The sequence below is a fragment of the Hetaerina americana genome, unplaced genomic scaffold (genome assembly GCF_022747635.1).
Source record: "Hetaerina americana unplaced genomic scaffold, ioHetAmer1.1.p SCAF_5, whole genome shotgun sequence".
NCBI lineage: Eukaryota > Metazoa > Arthropoda > Insecta > Odonata > Calopterygidae > Hetaerina > Hetaerina americana.
The window spans coordinates 18271207-18290659 of NW_027287095.1; the positions used below are offsets into that span (position 1 = coordinate 18271207).

Consider the following 19453-nt stretch of genomic DNA (forward strand, 5'->3'; position numbering starts at 1 on the left):
TTAGGTAGAAGTAATACCAAAGAAGAAGAGGCTGACTATGCACGGGGACATGAATAAAAATAATAATAATAGCTTACCAAGAGGAAGGAATATTTCCGCACGTCAGTCTAAAATCATCGGTGGCGTAACTGCTGAAGATCTCTCAAGGCGATTTGCCTTCAGCTTCCTGCAAAACAGAGAAATAAGGCAATTAATTAAATGCATGCATACAGTTTGCGATGGCACAAATTACTGATTCGTATAGCAGTTGTCATGCAAAACAGCAAGTTCTGCTGCCGCGCCCTGTGCGTGTATATTTGCATAAAAATATGTATGTGCCTATATGTTTGTATTTATGCGCTATATTTGCGTAAGGGTGTACCGACGATTCCTCGTTATACTCTCATCGTCTTGTAAATATAAAATGAACATACCTAAGGTCTTGAAGCAATGAAAACGGGATAGCCGAGACCGTGAACTTGATTGGTACAAGGTTGAAAAGGGGGTGGGGTAAAAACAAAGTTACAGGTAAGGGGTGGGACAGGGAACACAAACTAGGCCACTTGGGTGTGTTTAATAAACAGTGACCCGCGTATACCTGAATCACACACCAACAGTCAAAATTAACAATAAAAATTAAAACAAATTTACAGCTTTTCGATCACTATGATGTGTTAAGCAATAACAGCACTCTCGTAAATCGCATTCACACACACACTCAGGGTTGGCAAGGATCTCTCCTATGACAGTGACCCGCCAATCTCACAGATGAAAGCCAAATATAAAACAAATGTAGTGAAACAGAACGGATTTACGTAAACCAGCAATCACTCCGGTGTGTTAGATCTTTGTGAATTGCATTTGCACACAAACTCAGGGTTTACAAGCATCCCTCCTATGCCAGGTCTTTTTTGCTTGTCTTGTCAGGTTTTTTTGTTAAAATCTATTTCACTCATCCTTGAAACGCTTTAAAGTGTCGAATTACGTAACAATCATGTTTCTTTATCTTATATATCTCCCCCGCAGCTAGGCATTTGAGTCGTTTAGTAATTCTTAGAAAATCCAAAATCTTTCAAAGGCGTCCAAGGGGAGGATAGATGGTTGATGCATGATTGGGATGACATATTTGATGTGTGATTTGATAAAGGATGGAGAATTAGGAGACTCAATAACGAGATCGGGTTTTGATCTATCACTAAAAGAACTGAAACCTAATTAAGAAACTGGTTGACAGCAGAGAAGCGACTAAATAGAGACAAAAATGCCTAAGAGATATTGTTTCAGCTTGAAAAGAGTTATACTAATTGTAAAAGGTGCCTGTTGGTTTTATTATAAATTTACAATTCCTACTCCAAAGAAAATACAACAGTAGCCTCCAAGGATCTCAGGAAAATAATGCTAGCATTCCGTGCACCCAAAATGCTAATAAAGATGTTGTAGAAGAGTGATTTAAACTATCATTTGTCAAATATGTACTGAAGAGCAATTGGACTTTGGAAAGAAGTGGGGAAGGCAGAGACCATCCTGGTTTTGATAATTAATATTGATAAAAGGTTGAAGAAATATCAGAATACCTACTTTTCGTTTTTGGCCTTAAAGAAATCATGCCACAAAGTTGACTGGAACACTACAATCGAGATTCTTGAAACTACCAGCATGAAACAAAGGCAATGAGAGAAGTGTGACTCGAGTACCATGCTTGGATCAGGCAGTAGTTGTTAAAGTTCAAAGGGTAGAAGGAAGAGAGGTACCGATCAGGAAAGGGGTTAGGCAAGGATGCTCTCCGCAACTAGTTCTCTTTAGCATGCATGTACGATGAGACATTAGGAAGCTCAAAGGAGTGGGAGAAGTTCAAGGTATATCCATTTACATACTCAGATATGCTGCTCTCTCATAGCTGAAAGTGAAGAGGTGCTTTGGAGGAACTCATGATAAATGGAATACCTGTTTTGTAAACACAAAGTGACAATAAATAAATAAACGTTAAAATGATGGTGTATAGCCTGAATGGCTGTTTTGTGATCGAAATACAGCTGAGGGATGAGGTTCTGAACAGGGTGAACGAGTTCTATTACCTTGGGAGAAGGATAACCACAGATGGGAGATCCAATAAGGAAATCAACAGCAGAATATGAGGCCAAAATAGTTCTCCTTAGTAAAAAGGAGCCACATACCAGCAGAATTACTTGGACGTAACAATATATTACTACTTGGCCGTAAGGACAACTAAGGATATGTTCTGGGGAAAACAAATTCGTGACATTTTTGGAATAACAAACAAAATGCTAGGATTCATGAAACGGATACTTGGGCATTGTAGTGAGAGGGTTGAGGAGCTTCAGTTATTTCACGTTAGTTAGGCCCCACCTAGAGTATGCTGCGGGTGTATGGGACCCTCACAAGGTAGGCTTAGCTTTGGAACTAGATCGAGGGCAACGTAGGGCGGCTAGGTTTGTGAAATGTTGCTATGAACAAGGCAGCAGTGTCACAACACGATTGGGAGAAATAGAATGGCAGCCACAATTTGACCGCAGGTTTAAATACACGTTAAATTTACGGTGTAATTGTGAGACATATTACTTATCTGAGTACGTTAAAGAGACATTATATATAAAGAGGCCACGACTTACTATGGTAAATCGGATCATGTGCGTAAAATCAGGGAGATATCTTGTAGAATAAATAGATTAAAAATGTCGTTTTTACCTCGTATTATTAGATATCAAAATAAACTTAACAACAATCGCGGAGGAGATGATTCCAATTGGCAGTGTACTTGTATAAATTTTGTCATCACACTGTATGTTCTTTCCTGCATGATATTTATTATTTAATAGACCCATCTTTTAAACAGTTGTGCAGCACGATTTTAACGTTCTGTGGAAAACAAATTCGTGACATTACTTGACATTCGTGACTACCCTGCCATTGACTCTTATTGCAATTAAGTACCTTTTTTCGTGTGATTAACCTTTATCGGGTGTATGACCACACTAATATTTGTGAAGAGGTGACATGATGGGGATTTTTCATTCTAACACCCCCCGCCACATGCCCTTGTTGCGGCTCGCGGGGAATGATGTTGATGTAGATGAAGTATGAAATGGATTTGAGGAAAAACTTCACCAAGACCTGCCCGGAGCATGGCGCTTTATTATTATTATTACAGACGAGATCGGCGGAGGAAAACTGTAAACTGGAAGCGTTTCAATTAAGGACTTTCAGATGAATGTTTTGAATAATCTGGGTTGAAGAATTTTTATGGTATTGAAAAAAGATAAAGAAAAGAGAGGTCTGCGGAAAACTGGTTAGGAGAAGGACTAGAAATATGTGCTTTAAATGAAACGCCAAGGTCATCTTCTAACAATGACAGAGGGGTGAGTATAAACGATAAAGCTAAGAGTCCAAAATGAAATAAGACAATAAATCAGTCAAATGATGGAAGCTATGTATAAAGGATGGATGCAATACCAGCGAGGAAGGGAGCATGCAGAACAGGGGGAGGATTATATTGGCGAACTACGTCCAACCAACCACGACGTTGAGGAGTAAAGAGAAGTTGCGTGCTAAAGAATTAATAATTGAGCAAACAGGATGTTTTGTTGTCTGAGCAGGATGTGGTCGAAGAAAAAATGAGATTTACCGTCATGTATATTAAGAGGGGAAGTGTCGGACTGAAAACCCGTACAAAATTAAGGTGTGTGTAATGCAGCCAGTGTAATCTTTCCCTATAAAATTGCATGTGGGGATATTTGGAAATGTTATGATACGTGTAATTTTTTAAATGTTTCCTGTGTCCGTGAGGTGGTGCTTGAAGAAAAAAGAAGCGATAGGGTGAGGAATGAATGTGTTATGAAAAAATGGGGAATGGATCAACCCAGCACCGTCAGGTGTGTAAGCGGGTAGGATATTCGAGCACTGCAGGGCTTGTTTAGATTTAAGTGTAGGCCAGTGTGTAGGTCAATTTGTGGGTCTCAACAGTCTTCTTTGGCCAATCATGCAGCTTTAAATGAAGTGAGTTTCAGTGCTAGCAATAGTTAATTTTAAATGAATGAGATAGAATCGGACGGAAACTTTCATGAGGGATCCAATATTAATAAGAAGACGATCCTCGTTAAAAATTCAATAAACCGTATTGTCAAGAAAATATCTGTATTAGTAGTAAATTGCCGAATTTTAAAAATCAAAGTCGCAGAATATCATCAGCTTATTCAAAGCACAGGCGCAGATTTAATCATTGTGACAGAAATCTGGTTATCCACCTATATTGCCGGTGGTAAAATTTTCCCAAAATGCTCTCCCATTTACAGAAATACCAAAATAAATAGAAGCGGGGGCGGTGTCTTTATTGCAATCAAAAATTCTTGCGTCAGCAGGGCTGAGGGGATTCCGGGTAATTGGTTGGAAAGCGTTTGGTGCTCAATTATAAGTCCTCAATACAAAATAGTCCATTTATGCGCATTTTACAAACCACCAGCCAACAGAGGTAATTCAATAATGGAATTAGAGCAGCAAATCAAAGGTTTCTAATCCCAAAACAATGATCCCGATGTTAGAATCGGTGGAGATTTCAATGTTCCATCAATTGACTGGAATACATATAGTTTTAAAACGGGCGGTAAAGACAAAGATATCTGCGAATCGCAATTCAATTCCTTCACTTTGAACTCGTTGAATCAGCTTTTCAGTTCACCAACTAGGGGCGATAATATTTTCGATTTGTTAGCAACGAGAATTCCCGAAAAAGTGTTAACTATAGAAAAAGGAAAAGGAATTAGTGACCATAGGGTAGTAAATTATAAGTTTTCGCTTCATGGGGTCTGAAATAAGAAGCCTAGAAGTAACATTTACCTGCTTAAAGAAGGGGACTACAATGGCCAAAAGAGCGTGCTACAGGATCAATTTGCCAGTTTTAAAAGGAATAGTAATCACCAAAATATTGAGGATACGTGGAATCACTTCCTTGAGATCACCCGCTCAGCAGTCAAGTTCATTCCCAGTAAATTCATAAAAGATAACATTGAACCTAGATGGTACGACGCGGATGTTACAAAAGCATTACGACGTCAAAGGTTATGTCACGCTGAGATGAAAAATATTAGGGATGAATTCTCTAGCGACAAAAAGAATGAGATCACATATGATTATAGGATATCCAGGGCAAATGCCAAGAACAAATTTCGGAAATCGTTAAGTGAATTTAAAAGGAAAAGGCTAGCGTAAATTTGGAAGAGAATCCAAAAGTATTTTGGTCATATGTCAAAGAAGTTCAGGGAAATACGTCTACTGTGAATGCACTCAAAAATGATGGAGGAGTAACCAGCAGCTTGGAAAAGGCTAACTTATTAAATTCCTTCTTTCAAAGCGTCTTCACCAATTTCTCAGAGAACACCTCCGATAGCTTACCAAATCACCCTGGTCTACCGATGCCCAAAATTGAAATCTCATACAATTGAATAGAACGTTTGCTGAAAAATATCAAGCCTAATAAATCCTCCGAACTCGTCCGTATATTAAGGATCTACCTTCAGAAATTGCACTGTGTCTAGAAATAAAATTTTAGAGGCCGCTGGTAGATCACAAGATTCCTAGAGATTGGAAAACGGCAAACTTAACGCCAATATTTAAAAACAGAGATAAGAAGGAAACGCTTAATTGCTGACATATTTCCCTCACATCCATGTCGTGCAAGGTTATGGAGCATATAGTTTTCAGTTCAACTGTGGGATACCTCGATTATCAGAAGTTTTCAATGAAAAATCAGCACGGTTTACGAAAATGTATATCCTGCGAGACGCAAATTGCGCTTTTTGTTCATGATAACCTTATTTCGGGAGAGAGCAGTGTTCCAGTGGACGCGATTTTTATAGATTTTTAGAAAGCCTTGGACAAAGTACCCCATAAAAGGCTACTCACAAAGCTAGAAGCATATGGCATAGATAAAAATATTCGGGGGTGGATAAGACACTTTTTGATTGGTCGGGTACAAAGAGTAGTCGATAGATGGAGTTAGCCCAAAAGCAGAAGAGACGACACTGACTCTGTCGTCACTGGTTAGATACGCTTATTTGCCGGTGATGCATTGGCTTACCATGATACCTGTGATCCTGAGGACACAGGAGCTTTAAGCTATGATCCTAAAGACACGCATTCTTTGACAGTCATGTAGCAAATGTATTATTACCCCCATTGTAATACGGAGAAATCATATTAATAAACTTAGTAAAATTAACTGTAGAAACTGATAGATTAAAATATCATTTGTTCCAAAAAATAATGGGGATCAGAATAAGATTGTTTGACCGCGGTAGGGTCGTGTTTGGTTAAAATGATTCTGGTGTGTATTCACCCCCTGCCCCACACCCTGGCAGTACCTTGCAGGGTATATATAACTAAATGAAAATAAAGCACTATAAGTATATCTTAAATGGATGTACATTAGTGTGTACCATTAATAATAATGGTGTGCGTTAAATGCACTCGCACTCCATCTCATAGAGCGCATATATATATATGTGTATATATAATATATATTTTATATATATATATATATATATATATATATATATATAATGTAAATCAAATGAGGTACCATGCATATCCACTCTCAATCCATATTTATCCATGATTGAGTATAGAGAGAACACTTCCATATCCACTGGAAACGTATCAAAACGCCACATCCAAATGATATCCACGATGGACACGCCCACTTTGATTATTCAGTGGATAGGCTAGCGCTGAGTGGGGATTCACCTTCCACAAGAATATCAGAACGCACTTCATCGTTACGCTGTTTTGGTAACGTCGATAGGGTGGATGAGATGCAAATCTCCAAACAGATGTATGGGAAGAGAGTCAATGGCGTGAACGCGTATGTTTACACAATGGGTGGATATAGTATGTAGAATGGATGTAAATTTACAAGAATCGTTCAATATCCCGGGAACAAAGAATTGGATAGGCCTTAGATGACTTGGAGTGGATCGGGATTTTAAAATTGTTGGAAAGGCTTTGGCATCGATTGTGGAACCGGGTCTTATCTATGATTATATTAACTCTACAAAAACTGAGTCCCCTTCGTGCTGCGAATTGCACGAAGGAATAATGGCAGCGAAGGCGTCATTCAATGGAGTAATCCAAGGATCAACTATTAAACAAATATGTGTGTACTTTTGATACTTCTACTATATACTTCTGATACTACAAATGGCAATTAAAGAAGCGCAAAGAGTAGAATTTCAAGTGGATGGAAAATAACTTAAAATGCTTTCATGGCAGATGAAATCTTAATGACAGCTGGGAAGATCTGCCAACATCAATGAAGGCAACGGTCAAGGGAAATCAAGAATATAATCGTGAAAATCAAAATAAAGGAAACTAAAACTATAATGTGAAGAAGAGAGCAAATGCAGGAGGAAATGTAATCGAAGTGAAATTAAAAAAGAGTAATGTTTTACGTACATCAGATGGAGCGTATGGTGGGACAGAATGATATTGATACGAGAATGGCTCAAGCTAAGAAACTGTTCACCGCGGGGAGGCATCATTTTCTAGTGTGCTCAAAAAATGTTTGCTTAAAAACAAGATAGCAATACTTTAAAGTAATACTTTGTTTGTAGAGTGTGGTACTCAATGGATCAGGCATCATATATTGGAGGGGCGGATAGAAGAAGATAATGGAAGCCTTCGACATTAATTGGATGCCATAGATCGAATGGATACAGAAAAAATGGGAAATGCACTGAATATACAAAAGAGCAGGGAAGTGGCAAACAAAGTAAATATACAATAGAGCAGGGAATTAAAAGTAGACAGACAGCACGATAACCACAGATTGGGTGACAAAACCGCTAGACATAATGGATTCATTAATAGAAACATACTAGAAGGAAAAATAGATGGATAATCGCAACGCGGAAACCGAGGAAGTAATACGTGACGATCGAATGAGGGAAGATTATTGACATTGGGTGAAAGGCCGATCGGATGAAGGCTGCGGTCAAGCAATCTCATTATGAAATTACTGGTGATGATGAAAGACATGTTACACACTTCATACTTGGCACTCTTTCCTTCTTCCTGGTCTTTTGCGCATCCTTCGATCGATATTATTTTATGCATTGACGGATTGTGTATTCAAAGACATTTTCTAGTGTTCGCTAATATGATAAAGATATCCAGGTTCATCCTTTGACTAATAACTTATTGCTAATGTGAAACAACTGTACTGCCATTTTACTATCAACATTAATCAAAATTAAGTTTACTATATTTTTATTAAAGACTTTAATATGTTAACATTGAGGAATATACGAGTGATACTTCTTATACTTCTATAGATCTTCCATTTTTTGCAATTAGAAGTTAATTTTTCAGATTTTAAAAGAATGCAATATTATATTAAGCCTTCCGGCATCCGATGTTTCAACTGACATTCTACATTCCTCCTTTCTTCAACAATCCACTGATTCAACTTCATTTCATCATCTTACATATTCTCATCTCAAAATCATTGTAACCTGGAGTCATACTCTAGACATTGTAGTACCCTGCAAGCCACTGCTAGGGTGTGTGGCAGGGGGTGAATATACACCAGAATAATTTTGAAACTAATTTCTAAACAATCTATGTATTTGTATATTTAAACGACACACACTATTTCTTGGCAAGCAGTTCCAGAAAAGAACTATTCATCATTGAGTATCCATAACTACAAAAGAGCATTCTCTCCGTGCGAGCGTGGGGATATCCTTTGATGTCGCGGGCATGCATAAGCCATGAAGAGGGAAAGGTCAGGGTTTGCGTGAAAGAAGGTACCCACGCGGACGCACACGCCTCCCGGCCACGGGGACAGGGGGGCGCGCATGCGTGCGAGGGCGGCGCAGGGATGTGAGGCGATGCACGGATATCTGCGGGTGCAGCCAAGGGTGTCTCGTTGAATTAAATATATTAGTTCCGGGGGAGCACCGGAGGCACGTCCACCTCCCCCCGTGGTCTCCCCCTTCCATCCTCTATGTTGCATAAATCCCGCGTGGGAGTCGAACGCCTACCCCTTCCGCAGTTCGCTCGCCCTCCAACTTTAAGTTACAGCATCTTACCCAAGAGGCAAGAGAGCGCGTGGCAGGGGGTGTGAGTTCATCAGCCATTCAAGTAATTGGTGCTCGAAGATTAATGACATTCAAGAAGTCGTTTTTGTCGAAAGTGATTTCCTACAGTAGTGGATTCGTGGAAAACTGATTTTTTAATATTGATTGGTTCGCCTGTTATTTTTACACATTTCAATGCTAAAATATCAGAGTGTAAAAATCATTCGCCTTCACCGGGATCCGAACCCGGATCTCTCGATGTCCGGCCGTGTGCTTTAGGAGTTAAGCTATCGACGCCTCCTCTTAAGCGCTGAAATTTTCGGGGGGCTTAAAGGGCAGGATATTGTGACGAAATACCGTACATACAATGTCACAGGCATTCGTAGTTGTGCGCGACGCACCACAGTCAACGAGGTCAAAGCCAACTTTTAAACACTTACGCTGTTTGTACCTTAGACAAATTCCAAAGAAACTGCGGGAGATGCCGCAACAGTAACTTTTATCGGAGTCATTCGCTAAAGTGCAATTAAATGTAGCAAGTTCAGTGTAAAAATCATTCTCAGTCAAGACGAAATTTCCCGCAGTTTCTTGGAATTTGTTATTTCCCCCTTGATTTCTCGGTTTGGTCACTTTTACCCTCGTGTAACGCGGCGCCGAAATCAATCCTCCAATGAAATGCTTTGCCCTAAGTCGTGATTGTGAGTTCTGATTTCAGTGTCTTCTAATCCAGACTATCTAACAGATTGGTACATATTCTTTGTGTCTGTATGAAACGGACAGCTTTTTTACCTTTATAACGCTCAATATCGAATTTAAACGTTCGCCGTGCGGTTTTCCAAACATCCGACCCGTATTCAAGATGACAGCTCTAACAAACATTAGCTAATATCTTTTGCTAAGTTACTCATTTCAATATTGCCCAACTATTCGTTTGATGGACGCGTTTCCTCGATTCGACTCCACGGATATCACTAACGTCCTTCCGATGCCGATGGTGTTGTGACGTTAAATCTCCTTATTCGTAGACTTCCCCTTCTGTTCCAAGAACGTGATGAATATTGTATGGGTCAATAAAAAAGGGTATACTTTCCATTCTGGAAATTTTATTGGCGGCAGTATTTTATGAATTGATGATCGATCATGATGGCGCTTTTCTTGCACATGACACGGAGTCATCAGGAGAGAGGGTGGTCAGTCCGGGTGTCGGAAGTAGAAGACTGTATCTAGTAGCGGAGAGCGGAAGAGCATCTAAGACGTGGGGCATGCGCTGCGATCACAAAACCCCATCCTCGTCTCCGGCAGATGTCAGGGTCTCTCAGGAAGGAGAGCCCTGCGGCAACCCCCCAGCGTGGGCGCAGCCGAGGGGGGGGGGAGAGGGGATAGAGGTCAAACTAATTTGCAAAATCATCTTGTAGATATTGAATATGGCTCGCCGATCTTTTTGTTTTCGAAGTTTGAATTATATTTTGCTGAAAATCGAATATATTTCTAAGCGTAATGAGTGCGGTACGGCCGGACCCCTCCGCGACCCTCGGTCTCTAAGAAATATTAAATCAGCATCTTACCACAGTTGCAGTCCATAGGATCGATAGATAAGTAAAAGGCAAGGATAGAGGGTCTTATATCCTGCCGTGCATGATTCTCTGCCACAGCATTGGCATAGAACCTGAACTTCTTCATGCGGTATCCGGAAAATAAATTGGACTCAATGTGGAATAAATACAAAATATCAAAATATTATTAAGCGCTTCCATCTTAATTTTTTCTCTCTGACGGTTCGAATTCTTAGCGTTGGTTTCAATCTTTGCGGTCGTGTATTAGTAAATTACTTGCAGCAATCATACCACGTGAAGCGCGTAAAACTCAGTCGTTTGTTGACGTCGCTATTAGTTAGGACGAGAGGACCTATAGCTTGGATAATATTCTCCTTTAGTGATAAGAGATTCATTTGCTAGAGGCAAGATTTTCAGGGAAATTGAGGGAGGAGGAGAGGGGTGGAACCACCGCCGGAATTAGCTACATCTTAAAGAAAGACCCCAAGCGGCCCAAAGCCGAACGTCCCATCCGACACTCGAGATGCTCTCTCTCCGCGTGGCACCCAAAAGGTACCTCCACCTTAGGCATTCGAACCGGGACCCTTGAAGTGGGAAATCCAGCATGTTAGTCACTGTCCAAATCCGATCTCCTTCTTATGGGTGTCTCGCGAGTGGTAAAGTTAGCGCATTTCAGGCTAGTAACATACGCATTGCGATATAATCTATGTTTTTCCCAAGTAACAACACGAGTAACTGCAACGAGTTCCCTCTTGTTACGTTTCCCTACACATATGAACGAATAAAATGCACACAAATCATCAAAAGCACCGAGCAAAGGACATAACTATCACGATGTGAGAGGAACGATCAGTGCTGTTCGAACGCTAAGTAATGTGACTCTCAAGCAAGCGTGGTACCGAAGGAGCCCAATGCCAAGTTCAACCGAGGGGAAGTAACGCTCATAGGCAAAGCACCTTCGAGATGATCGCCCACGTTGGACTGCCCGCCACTCGCAGCCACAACACTCACCCACACACATAAACGCACTCTCCGCGGAAACGCAACGAGTGAGTGGGTTCACTCTTGAGTAAACACCAGTGACTCTGGAGAAGAACTCACTTTATCTCCTTATGTAATCACGAAGAGACGGTTGAAACAAAATGCTCGTCGGTGTCGCTCGTCAGGAAGGATCGCGTGCTGCGGCCATATTCAAGGCATGAGAATACGAGTTGAGGATAGGGAGGATGAGGGGTGGAAGTTTTGAACCGAAGGAGCGAGAGGCGATTGCGTAAACTCATAGTGGAGAGAAGCCAGGGAAGTGGGTGGTGAGTGTAATGGCGAGGACACTCGACGCAAATGCACCCATTGGTCGGGTGAACTCGCCAATGAAAGGAACTCGTTTCTCCGTGCAACGCATTTCGTGCGAAGACAAACAAATGAAACAGATGCTGCGGTCGTATTTGTCAGCAGAATCAGTTTTAAGCTCGGAAGATAGTCCTGAGGGTTACATTTGATATCATCCTGTAGTATTTTACGATGAATCTAATTCCATTGTCTTTCTAACGGGAATTTTAATTCATTATTTGGGCGAAATAAATTGAAAAAAGAGCGTATAGAGGCCAATCAAATCCGAAAATATATTCGTCATCCCCTCCAACCTGCTGTTGTCAATCACTTCCTCACTGAGCGATTCCTTCGTTACGCACCACAACGATACACACAGAATTCATTTTCTTCCTTTCCAGATTAAGGGTACAGGAAATAGACATTGTTTTCCTTCCAATATTAATTATGCACTACCCAATTCTACACTTCCTCTCCCACCCCTTACCCGGTTCTCTAAAGGTAAAGATATCAATTAAATGCCGATTGTATTTTAATCAATTTTCACTTAGATTTGAAACAATTATGAGGATTTATCTGAAGTAAGTGATTGATGGCATTCATTTGTGATTAATTTCTCTCTTTATGGCCTGGCATAGACAGCGATAAACTGAGAGAACACTACGAAGTGAAGACAGGCACTCTATTAAAAATCTACCAAGCCGTGCTGAGACAGAGCTAATGGGATTGAGGAAATAGTCTGAAGTTAAAATAACCTTGCTTCTTCAAGGTTTCACCGCTTAAATTTCGCACTAAGGAATGATACTCATGGTCCAATGTGTGAGAATTACTCAAATTTTTTATTCGCTTCTACCGCTATGAGTGAAGAATCTCTGTGACCTCATTAGTTCAGTGTCATGGTTACTAAACAAAGGAACGAAAACTGAACGGAGTGTATTGGAAGCGAGTGAAAACAAGTATCACATAATATGACAAGACGAATTAAAGGTACTGCGTGCACTTTGATTTAAAAAAGACATACTTACATTAGTTAAATGCATTAACAAAGGACCTTTATGAATATTAAACTTTAAGTATATTATGATTCCGGGACGAAAAGGTACAAGATAATTACGTTATCTCCCCCATGGAATCCTGATCGTCAATGCATGTAACGCGAGCAACGTGGTACCGATTCCTTTGAAATCTAAAGGAAATTAAGAGGCGGCATTCTTAAATAAAAGCTGATTCTATATGAAAAAAAATAATCTGAATGCACACGCGTAAGCTGAGCGAGAGTTTATTTTTTCAACGTGACCCACTCATTTCCCGCGTACGGAATTATTCGCCGTTGTGGATCCAACCTCATCCTTTGATATCCCGCTTAATCATGTTTAGCATTGAGCTCTATGAAGATGACAGCTGGGCGCCGTTCTTTGTAGCCTAATCTATCGTTAGCAAACTCAAGGAAACCAATATTTTGTGGCCACCGTATATAATCTTAAAACGAAAAATATTCGAATCTTAGGTGGATCTCTATGAAAGTGACACGAATCTAGTTCATCTGGAATACAGTATATCGCAACTTGAACGCCATAATGACGACGCTCAAGATGAAGCACGACAAAGGGCACCATGTCCTCCACCTGCGTAGCTGCATTTTCAAACCACGGCAGCGGCTGGTTCGCAGCTTAACCGTCACGCAAGTACGAGTCAACACGCACGTGCCGAGTGACCAGAAATAGTGCCCAACGGAGTGGTGAACTTCAATCTTGAACAAGAGCCAAGGAAATAAAAACTTATCGACGACATCTGATAGCTCAATCTCAAGACCTAATCGCACGTTACGAATACTTGAAAAATTACTTGGTCAACAGGAAAACGCGCGGCGGACCCACAATATCCGAAATTGTAAAAAACCCATAATATTTAAGATAGGGACAAATTATTACCATAAGGACAAATGAATGCTTTTACAAACTCTAATGACGCCTATGGCAAAAGGTTGGCCAAAATTTTATACTTTCAGCATCTCCTTCGCAAGCGCCCAACTCCTATTCGTCGAGTTTTTCAATTAAATAATAAAAATGTCCGAAAGTTTATCTGGTCCGGGTATCTTTCTGACTTAAGAAATAACATTCAAAAAGAATTAATTATAAGGAGTAGGTTAGTCTGGAAGTATTAGAAGTAGTTGCATTGACAAAAAGGAATTTTTATATACTTATTTGATTTTTTAATTATTTAGCACGTATCTTGCAATCCGCCGCTATAGTGTGTAGCAAGGGGGAATAACAAGGAGATATTGTTAAAAATCTACGAGGAACAAAGGGGGGGAGGTAATAATGTGAATAATTCAGAAAGGATATCAAGGGTTGTAAAGTGTAGAAACTGTAAATTCAGAAAGAATTAGAAAGCCAGGGATCAGAGAAGCATAAGTAAGATAGTATATGAAAGGAAATGGAAAAACGTTAGCATGATGAGGAGGTATGCGAAGGGAATGGTATTAAAGATAACTGAATATTAGTGATAATGTATCACTAGGGTCACGGAAACGTGGTGAAAAGAGCAAAGCAAGGGTATATAGAAAGTTCAGAGAGGATGGAGTAAAATATCAAAGAATTGTTAGGATTTAGAATGGAAATATCATATCAAAAATTCGAAATAAGATAAGAAAGTTAAAAAAGGATCCGGAAGAGGTTCCGAAAAGGTGGAAATAATAGGTACCAGATCATGTTGAACTGATCTAATGAACTATTCCACCCACTATAGTTTATGAACTTCTATTTTAATATTTGACTTTGCTTTTCTCTTTCTCGAAAACTGCATTAACTCTGTTGGGTATACATGGACTCTCATACCATACCTTTTGCAGTGACTTTCCAATGAGCCCATTCATGCTTACAGCTCCTTGGCTGACTGGCAAACTAAAGCTTGGTCATTCACAAATCTAAAATTATACGGATTCCCACCTGACTTTCATTCCTATTTCCATTTTTCTGCACGTGCATTCAACCATTTTCTCCACATATTGCATCTTGAACACCACAAGGACACTCATGTGTCACCACTCTTCCCAACGCTCATCCGGACCTTCCATCCGCTACTCGCACCTAAGCAATCGGAGATATTTACAGTTTGCGGATAAGCGATCCTTTGCAAGGGTATCGTAATTTTCCTAGCCTCAAAATTTTCGTAACACTCCCAGTTCCATTCTAACTAAATTGCTCTTCTTCTTCTGCGTCTTCTGTCCAGCTACTGTCGATTTTCCCTTGCAAGGGTTTCGTGGGATGACGACCGCGGAAGCCTCGCCTCTGCCGCTGCCAGGCACGACACGCGGCCAATTGGGCCGAGCACCGTAGTCAGCAGGACTAATATTCTTTATTTTGTCTATCCTTGCATCCTTGAGATAAATGATTGAGATGGTTTCCTGTTGCCTTCCTCAATAGTGTGTTTAACGTGACCCCCATCACTCAATCGCCGCCCCACTGGGGTCAGATGCCTTTGCAGCCGCCTCACTGAGGATCAGACGCTGCGTGGACTACCTTTTGTCGGGCTCCTAACCTTTGACCTCTCTGGCATGGGTGACCCTAACAAGAGCAATTATCGTTGCTCCCACGAACACAACTCCAGGGGTAATCGGAACGCGCAAGCCCTTCCGCCACGTCAAGGTCGTGTTCCCTTTAACACCAGCCGAACATTCTATTGCAGCCATTCCATCTTCAATGAAGGTAACAAATAAGAGGGGCGAGGAGGGTATTTCCAAAGGGGCAAGATAGAAGGGTCCTTGGCAGGAAAATTAATTTATTTCGGAAATATCACAACTAGTCCAAATCATTAATTGTTCATAAATGTATCAGAAATACTAATAGGAGAATGAAAACTCAAAGGAATAAAGTAGATTGTCGAGTCGTTCGTAATAAATGATAATCCATTAGTTCAGCCAATCAGTGAGAGTTTTTCTTATCAAATACCTGCCAATAGTAGTAATAGCAGCTATTGATTGCTTGATAATTTGAAACCAAGGGTGGAAATGTTAAATGGCGTTGAAATAATGATTGCGCATGCTTGTCTGAAAACCTTCAAATGAGTTTCGAAAAATTGTTTTGAAACCGCCCTCGTTTGCTGCTGTTTCTCGTAAACCGCTTACATTTTGTTTGCGAGGGATCTCAAACTGCAATTGGAGCACTTGAAAATAGGTTCTCGCCCGTGTTTGGACACTATGTGGAACGCGGGCCATCTTTCGTTCCTTTGAGATGCAATGTGAACGGAAGCCGTTCCCGCGTACTCCAATATCAAGTTGAGTGGACGCGATTTCATTCGGCTTCTAAAGGGTTGCCGGGGCGGGGAGGGGGAGGCTGGCGGCGGCGTATTCTCTCCCGCAATGCGCACGATCAATCGCCGAGGGGGCGGAAGGAAGGAAGAGGACCTCTTCCCCCCGAGCCCCCCCCCCCGACCCTCATTCGGCGAAGAGGAGTTCCACTCCCCTCCCCAGGAGACCAATCTGGCTGGAGATGATCAGTTTCGAAACACGACTTTTAAATCCATAGGAGTCACTTGCACGATTCTCTCGTAATTGTTTTCAGCCAGCCTTATTGCTATGTTTTCCGATAATAATAGGTTTACGAAGGTGAGAGATACTCATGGGCTTCAATTTATAACACTTTAAACAAAAATAACAAGTTGTATTTTTCTGTTGACGGCACTCGATGACATTTTAAACCTCTAGATTTTACGATTAATCTCTCCAATATTAATTATTCTCACGATCTCACCCAACTCAGTACGGCAGGGATATGCCTATATTTTTATAATTATTCCAAAAGAGATCCGGTGCAATTTTGTACAAGACCTTTAATATTCAATTTAAGTCTCAATCCATGAGTGATTCTCAACCTAGCTCATTTAATAACCTTTATACTCTAGTACCACAAATTTATCAAAACTTTAGGAAAATATAGCTTCCTCAAATGCCAATGGTCTAGTCTGATTCGGTAAGCAAACCAACTTGGTGAGGCCCTCCAAAGGATATGCGTCCTACTAATTACTGAAAGATGGCATGCATCGCAATTTTACCCTTTTGCCATTTTCCCCGAAATATTTCGATAAATCCTACTTTTCCGCTAGATTGTCCGTACATTCCCTCGCCACACATTCTCCCCCAAAACAGTGCGTGCACTCCCTAGTTCATCCGGGCTCATCCGGGCTGAGCATCCACACACTTCAAGAACTCACTTTAGCACTATCAAAAAGATTCAAGAAAAAGTTCAAAGAAAGGCAGCAAGACATGTACTTGGAAGGTGCAAAAGAACAGAGAGTGTCACGAAAATGTTGGATATACTAAAATGGGAGAGTTTGAAAAATAAAAGAAAAAGGTATTAGGTTAGGCGCGAAGTGTAGAATTATTGAAAATGGCGAAGCGTGGGGAGATTTATGGACAAAGATCGAAAAACCAAACTTTTAGTGAAAAAACGACCATAATTTTAAAATAAAAATGCGAACTGAAAAACAAATTAAAAAAATATTCTTTTTCAAACATAACTATTGTTGATTGGAACCAACTGCCTGGAGCCTTTTGTTAGAGTTTGAGCCCTTTCCATACAATTTTAGGAGTTTTAAGAATAAGTGTAAAACAGCCACTGGGTGATAAACTTTATTGACCTGTGATTATTATACTATTGCACTTATCAAAATATTGTTTTTACGTGATGTGGATAGCATTAGAAGTTGTGTTGCAACGCCGAATTATGTGTTAACGGTGCGTGATTTTGAAAGGTATATGATTTTGAAGATGGACGGAGTGCGGCGATGGTCGGAGCGTTGCAGGTATGGTGTGAACCTATCCCTTGTGTGATTGTAAATGTTCGATTGGTAATCTTTAGGTATCATTGTATATAATAGCATTTTGTCTCATATTTTTTCTTCTTGTGTATATATGTAATAATGTGAGTGATCGTTGACCAGACCGTTGCCATCTGGAAAATTGCCTAATTGCTACGAGATTTATGTAATAATAATAATAACTCCCCCCTCCATTCCAATTTCTTCAGCACAGTTAAGCACAGATCCCTCCACATGAAAGACAATCCTGGCGTAGTAGAAGGGCACGTTGCGTTCCCCCTCAGGAGCAACAGCAACTAGGGTGCCCCCCCGAGGGGTCACCTTAGTGTCGTAGGGGTGAAATTCAAAGGTTGGGAGACAAGTGTCACCCCATACTTAGCGCCCCTCCAACCCATGGGAAGTAATCTGGGCCCGCTCCAAAACTCGTTGGAGGCAGGGGGAGAAACCACAGTAAAACATGTCAGACAACTTAACACAACATTGTGGTTCTAGTTTGAAGTTGATATTCTTTCACGAACTCGTACTTAAAGTGGTGTTTTGAAACAAGTGCACAAATGTGTAAGAATTGAAGCAACTGACTTTCAAGGTGTTGAGTTATTATGAACGTTTCCTCGAGAGCATCGAGTGTCATCTTTGCATCGGAGGCTTGCTCCCATGGAAATCAATCCGATGCTCTTCAGCTTCTCCATCGTGCCTCTTCCAGTCCCGTCCTCCGGTGCCTTCCGCCCATTTCGTTCTTTGGTTGCCAAACTCTCGAGAGTCCGAACTAGTCTTTCTTTCATGATCCAGTCAGTACATACATTTTCGTACATATTTACTGCACAGTTATACAAATTGGAAAATTGGACTCTAAGAGAAGTTTCATATATTTAGTTATAATGGTAGGCACGAACTGCAGCTGAAGATGATTCTGGCACCTCTTTCTGTACCTGTATAACTAGAGGATGTTCCAATTTCTTGGGTGTGTTTCATTCTCCAAGATCCTTGTCAGCAATTAATTAAAAATTGGCAATATTTTCCAAAAAATAAAATTTATTAATGCCAATTATTAATATTATTAATAGCATAATAATATTATAATGGTATAATAATAATAATAGCATTAATAAACTTTATTTTGTAGAAAATATTGCCAATTTTTAATTAATTATGATATTACGGCTGAAACGTCTCTTTTTACTTGTCAGCAATATTTTTTCTTGTTATAGAGAGTCATTTTTATTTCATCTTCAGAAGCAGAGATTGAACGCATGAGAGTTGTTTCAGTTATTATTAGTAACAGCATATTATTTTAACGAGCTTTACTTTAAATAAATGTGTTTTTTACTGATTTAGCCATATAAATCATTCCTTTTGTTCCAACTTCTGAGCAGACATTACGGCAATTAAAGACTCACTGATAACTGTATCCATACCGAAATGGATTTGATTTTCCTACACTTAAATGTCTACTGTAAAACGGCCCCATAGAAATCCATCATGCAAAGCGAACAAAATAGCTTCATACAAAACTAGTTTACTTGAAAGACGACGTTTATTTTAAAATAATGATTGGACATTTACAGAATTCTGAGGAAGTGTTCAATAAGAAATAATTTTATATCAATGCAATGGTTTTTGAGAAGATAAATGATTTTATTTCATCAGCGTTCTACAAAATAATGAGATGCGGAAGGCCTCGAAGTGTCC

At 40.1% G+C, this 19453-nt stretch overlaps 1 long non-coding RNA gene across 1 annotated transcript in view; it reads right to left on the reverse strand.

The window, feature by feature from the left end:
• Positions 1–19453, reverse strand: part of LOC139694324 (uncharacterized) — a 209189-nt gene that overhangs the window by 98706 nt on the left and 91030 nt on the right. Inside the window, exon 2 of the long non-coding RNA XR_011702117.1 lies at positions 78–166. This is a non-coding gene — a long non-coding RNA (uncharacterized lncRNA). The remainder of the gene's footprint in view (positions 1–77; positions 167–19453) is intronic.